General features: G+C 32.5%; 1 protein-coding gene across 1 annotated transcript in view; it reads left to right on the top strand.

The window, feature by feature from the left end:
- The first annotated feature begins 1,461 nt into the window (after positions 1-1,461).
- The window catches only part of LOC110997869, a 107,325-nt gene continuing 102,786 nt past the window's right edge, over positions 1,462-6,000 (top strand). Inside the window, exon 1 of the mRNA XM_022266225.2 lies at positions 1,462-1,584. The gene's annotated coding sequence lies outside the window, so the exon portion shown is untranslated. The remainder of the gene's footprint in view (positions 1,585-6,000) is intronic.

Below are 6,000 nucleotides of genomic sequence, written 5' to 3'. Positions count from 1 at the left end.
TTCTCACTAGGCCCATGGTGTTAAGGAGTTAAATAACCTCGATATTCAGGTGATGGTAGAGCCTATGTTCGTGGACTTCAGCAGTCTTTTTTAGTAATGTGGCGACGTCCTCTATATTAAGGTCCCGATGGAGGTCGTGATTGCGTCTGTACCAGGGAGCATTGACAATTCCCCAGAGCACTTTGTTTTGAAACGTTGGATTATTTGGATGTTACTGTTACTGGTAGCTTTAGAGCTTTAGAGGAGGCCTTTGTCGGAAGACAACTAGTAACTGAACTACCGTTTGCCGATAATCAATAGATATTAAAACTGTTAGTATATTTGTTAAACTCTAGTTAATAGTCAAAATGTGTTTCTTTAGATAGTAGTCATAAGTAAATTAATTTTAGGCACACGAAACTCCTCTGTAAAACTTGTTACAACAATAAAGGCTTTATTATAATTACTGGTACACCCCGTTCAGTGTTTTGCAAATGATGTAATTTATTTTATCAACGCGTAAACGAAATTTCAGTCCAGTTTATGTTGACAAGATTCGCAATCGCCATTTTCGTTTTCAAATATGAAACAGTACTGTTATCTTCCGATATCTGACTTATCGGTCAATATAATTTGGCACATCTTCACATATAAATATCATATGTATTGAATTTTTTTAATATTATAAAGTCATCCGGCCGCGTGTTAATTACGTGATAAAGACGAAAATGCAAACGGATTTTAGTAAGGTTCACGGAGTTTTTGTCACGCATGACCATTATGTGGAACCAGCTGCCCACTGAAGTATTTAAGAACTAATACGAAGACTTCCATCAAGAAAAGATCCTACCCATTCCTAAAAGGCTAAAAGGATCGCACGCGCGAGTTCTCTTCCATTGAGAGTGTCCACCCATGGATGTATCAGTTAACATTAGGTGAGCCTCCTATTCCTAGTTTTTTTTAAGTTGACTGTATTATCGACTATTGTAGATACATCTTAAAAAAATATTTGAAGAACACTATTTTTTTTGCAGTAAGAGAGCATATAAAACCTTAATTATATAATTAGGAAGGCAACAACTTACTAGCGATTCCGAATGCAAAAAGTTACATTTACACACATAACCACAGTTGTGATTGTGTGAAGAGCATTTTTCCGTGATACCAAGGAAAATATTTTGTCTACCCTGGAAGCCATTAGGTTTAATACTAAACATGCAATAATTATTATATATCAAAATTCAACGTTCTTTACAGATGGGAGTCATACTTCGCTTACTCTTTAAATTTCACCCATCTCTTCTAGATCTCTCCACTTATGGCAGACAGCCTCCCAGAGCTTCCCAAATCATTACGACATCGCCCTATATACCTCCTATATTAATGAATAATTCCATTGAATACTTGAGGGAGCTATAAAATATAAAGCTTACGTCATCTACGATACGCTGAAAATTTATCTTTTCGTTAATCAGCCACAGCCTACGGTAGCCAGTTCTGTTTTAGACATTGTGGTGAGAGCACGCGCAGCTAGTTCGCGTTTCGATCGGACTTTTCGCGAAATAATATTTATTAGTGTTTGTGAAGTGTTACGTTAGCGAAAAGGTAAATATAACTAAGTGTTTATAATGTGTTTCAAGTGTTCACGGTTGGTAGATTTTATAAGGGTTTTTAATGTAATAACCACGTTTAAAGGCTCATGAATAAATATTTAAACTAAATCGCTCCGGTTTTCTCTCGTTTGAATCACTATTCAAAGTTAAATTACTTTTTGTAATATAGAATCATTGTTACTATAAAATTAATTTATAATTGTGTAGCCGTATATTGAAAATACTATTAAAATTGCTTAAATCAAATAATAAGGGTAAAGAAGAAATTATAATGCTTGAAAAGTGTTGAACGTTGATTTGATTTGATAAAGATTACTTTTTAATCATAGAGTATAAATATTCTATACGAGATCTTGATTGTTTTATACAAAATATGTCTTTTTATCTATTAATAGTTTATCTTGAACAAAACACACTTAAAATTTCGGTAATTGAAAACCTTAGAAAACATTTAAATATTCTTATCATTATACCGGCAACCGGCCGGCTTAATTATGTATTATGTGTCGTAATTAGTAATATTTTTTTTGTTCCCTGTCGAAACTTTAACATAAGATTTTAAACCAAGGTTGCATTTCTGCTGAGGTATTACGAGCGATAATCACAGTTAAATTACTTCAGTGGACAGCGTATTCTCTCGATAATATGTAATAAATTGCATTAATTTCTTTAAGTTTTAAAACAAATTAAATTCTTGAAAATATAGAGACTCGAAATCTGTTAGAATCTTTTGGAGTTAACAGATAATTGTGACTGTCAACTTATTACAGACAAATAATTTGCAATAAAATAAAATTGTGACTATAATTCTTTAATCTAAGCTATCCTATCTCTTAAATTGGACCAGACTACTCACGGTGTGCCAATTTAATTTAAAATCGGTTAAGTAGTTTAGGAGTCAATCGCGCACAAACATCGTGACATTTTTGAGATTTATATATATAAGATTTGTCGCAGTGAATATGATGATATAAATTATAGCGCTTATTATGTCATAGAATTACTTTTAAAATGAGGCTTAATATTTTATGTAAATTATCACAAATACGAAAGTGAGGTTACGCTTCCATGCTAAGCCCTGATTTTTAATATTTATTATAGTAAGCATATATTTTTAACTTTCGCCTAAATTCAATTCCCCCTTCGGGGCGTACATAAATACTAAATGGTTTTCTTTATTAACTGCTCGTAGAATAAATCAAATCAAATCAAAAATCATTTATTCATATAGGTAACATAATGTACACTTAAGAACGTCAAAAAAAGAAAGAAATATACATTAAATGATTCTAATTTTACATTTACTGCCAGTTCTCAAATCAAGGGCGTAGAACGGAAGAGAAGAACTGGCAATAAACTCTCCGCCACTCTTTTTAATCGCCAAGTTTTTTTTACACAATGTTTGTAAGGAGCTGCAACCATTACACCATGTCCCATATGACAGCTTGAGTAATAAAGAATAATAAAATAATATTTTTAAATTAAATCATAAAAATATATAAAATAAAATATACGGCTGTGAAATTGAAATTGACTGGTATTTATTTACTGGCCTATCTGTTAATCAATTTGGATTTAATCGTCATGTTTATACCTCCTTCCTGGATTTAAATCATTCATGGGATATGCACGAATAACGTGACCAAACGTCCCGTTTTGAACGGGACTGCCCCTTTCCAATTACAAGTCCCGGTTTCCCTAAATGAACTGTGGGATGCAAAAATGTCCCATTATCAGACCACGCGACTATTTGAGCAGCAGAATATAAAAAAATGGTGCCAAGAGATTAATTCACATTTAAAATCGTCACCAGCTATATTAAAACAAAATTAGTTCTTCTGATAAACTAACTTAACATTTTGGGTACCTATATTTTTTGATAATTTTGAAAAAAAAAATGTTACTTTGCAATATCTTCTTATTATTTGACCAATGTCCCGTTTCGAGTCAAATAATAAATGGTCATTCTATACATGAACGGACTAGAGTCCAAGAACTTCATCTACTTTTTTCTACAGAATAGGGATGGACGTTTTACGTAATGCCGAGTGATCCATAGACACACTGCCAGAGAGCTCGCAATACTTTCTTTTTCTGAAGGACTCTAAGTGGAATTGGTTAACAAATACTTGCCCTACAAATTATCAATAAAACAAATGATGTGTCAGTTGGGTTCCAGTACTTTACGAGGATTATAATGGAGAATGAAACAGTAAAATTGATTCCCAGCAAGTAACTTATACAAACATGTTTGAAATCTGCGTTCTTAGAAATGGCTGGATTCAAGTTCAATGTTATTAGTTATTTGAGACCGCCTCAAAATACCTGAGGATTGTTTAGCATGCTAAGCTTTGGTATATTAATAGCTTCATTTCTTTAATGTAAACATTAGGTTTTTTCTATTTATTTCGGTCCCTAATGTAAGAGTGATAAAATGAAAAAAAAAATAACTTTGACTTTTACCAAACTATGAAAAAGATCTTTGATCGCCAAGTACGTAAGATTCCGTTTTATCTTCATAAAACAAACTGACCCGGCAAACCCGGCGTGTTGCCATGTTTCAAATAAATTTTTAGTTCAATAAAAATCTATTTAGTTCAAAGAAACTATCTACTATAACAAAAAAATAGGGGTCGATCGTTGAGGGGTGAAAATTAAGGGTGGTATTTTGAATGCTGTATCATAAAAAAATCTGTTAAAAAAAAATTGGGCTGGACAACCGTATCGCTTAGGGGTTCGAAAGATAGATAGTAGCCGACATATTTTGTATAAATGTCATAGGAATCAGTCCAGCTGTTTCGGAGGAGTATGGGAACTAACATTGTGTCACGAGAATTTTATATATATAGAGATTTTACTGTAAGTGTGTATGTGAACGAACTCCTCTTAAATGCCTGGACCGATTTGAAATAAATTTATTTTTTGCGTTTGGGATGGATTAGATTCACAAATGAGCACGGCAGATGGCGCTGCAGTTGGTATCTAGGTTATTTATCAGCAGTTAAACAGCTGGTATATAATATATAATTCCCTGTGCTTGTGTTCGTAATTGAACTCCTAATGGCTGGACAGATTTTGATGAAATTTTTTATGTGTTCAAGTGGAGTCGAGAATGATTTACATTATTAGATTCTTTGTATGTACCTATTTCTTTCGAGTAGCATCTATAAGACTTGATCCTGTAATTAAAACATTGCCCAGTTACATGTATTTAGGTAAGATTATTTCTGAAACTAACGTCTGTCTATTATAACAATTTGTATTAAAAACTTGGCGATTGAAAAGAGTGGAGGAAAGTTTCTTGCCAGTTCTTCTTACCCGCTCTACGCCCTTAACTTGCGAACTGGTTGTAAATGTAAATTTACAATTAATTTAATTTGTTTTTCTTGACGTTCATAGGTGTACATGTTTACGTATATAAATAAAGATATTTTGATTTAATTTGATTTGATTTATAAGATAGAATCCTAAACTGTCCATCCTAAGTGATACCGCCGCCCATGGACACTCTCAATGCCATGGGGCTCCCGACTTATTTTTAATTCTATCTTTAAAATATTTAACTGTGATACTGCTGTGGTATCACAATAGTTATTTTTCGCGAGCCAATTGAATTCAATTCATCATATTTCAACTCCCAATAAATACAATAAACGGTGATGTCAGCAATTTTTTAATGGGCTAAATTGATTCTGTGCCCAATTGGAAAGTTTGTGACAGTGATCGACCTATTTTGAATTATGATTTATTCAATATTATCTTGTTAGAATAAGCAATTTCCTGTGTTTTGTTTGTGTGAAATTAGGACGTAGTTTTAGTTTATATTTGTATTTTTATTATTGCTTAAACATTTTTAAAAGGGTACCTGAAAGATAAGTTAGCCTACTTAAACTATCATTAACGTCTTTAACTAGAAATTCTTTACTAACTAAAGCTTTTATAGGAATAATACAAACTAAACATTAAACAGAAAGCAAAAAAGTTGAATAAAAGTGTATTCAGAGCATATTCTAATCTTTTCATATTTAATCTACAATAAACATTGAATCGAAACGTGTAAACTTTTTGGCCTTAATAGAAATTATTTGTAATTTCACACATTCCCATTTTAGTCACCCCGACGCTGGACATAATTCTTATGCCTCTAAACATTAGCCGTCCCGATTCCAAAGTCCAAAACTAAATTCAATTAGATTCGGGTCCGTCTAATTGATTTATGGCATTGATTTATCACACATTTTGACAGCCATCGGAAGTTATGTAAAATGTGTAGGCTTATACGAGATTCACAATTTCTAGAACTGTGTCACAATAATTAAAATAATTCATTCCCGCAGACATAACCGTATATGCAAACAAAGTTGTGCGTCTGTATCAGTTTGCATTGTATTCAAGTTCGTAAGTCAGA

Source organism: Pieris rapae, chromosome 19, assembly GCF_905147795.1.
Source record: "Pieris rapae chromosome 19, ilPieRapa1.1, whole genome shotgun sequence".
In the NCBI taxonomy this organism is placed as follows: domain Eukaryota; kingdom Metazoa; phylum Arthropoda; class Insecta; order Lepidoptera; family Pieridae; genus Pieris; species Pieris rapae.
The sequence above is the reverse complement of the archived record's forward strand: the minus strand, read 5'-3'. Positions and strand labels throughout refer to the sequence as shown.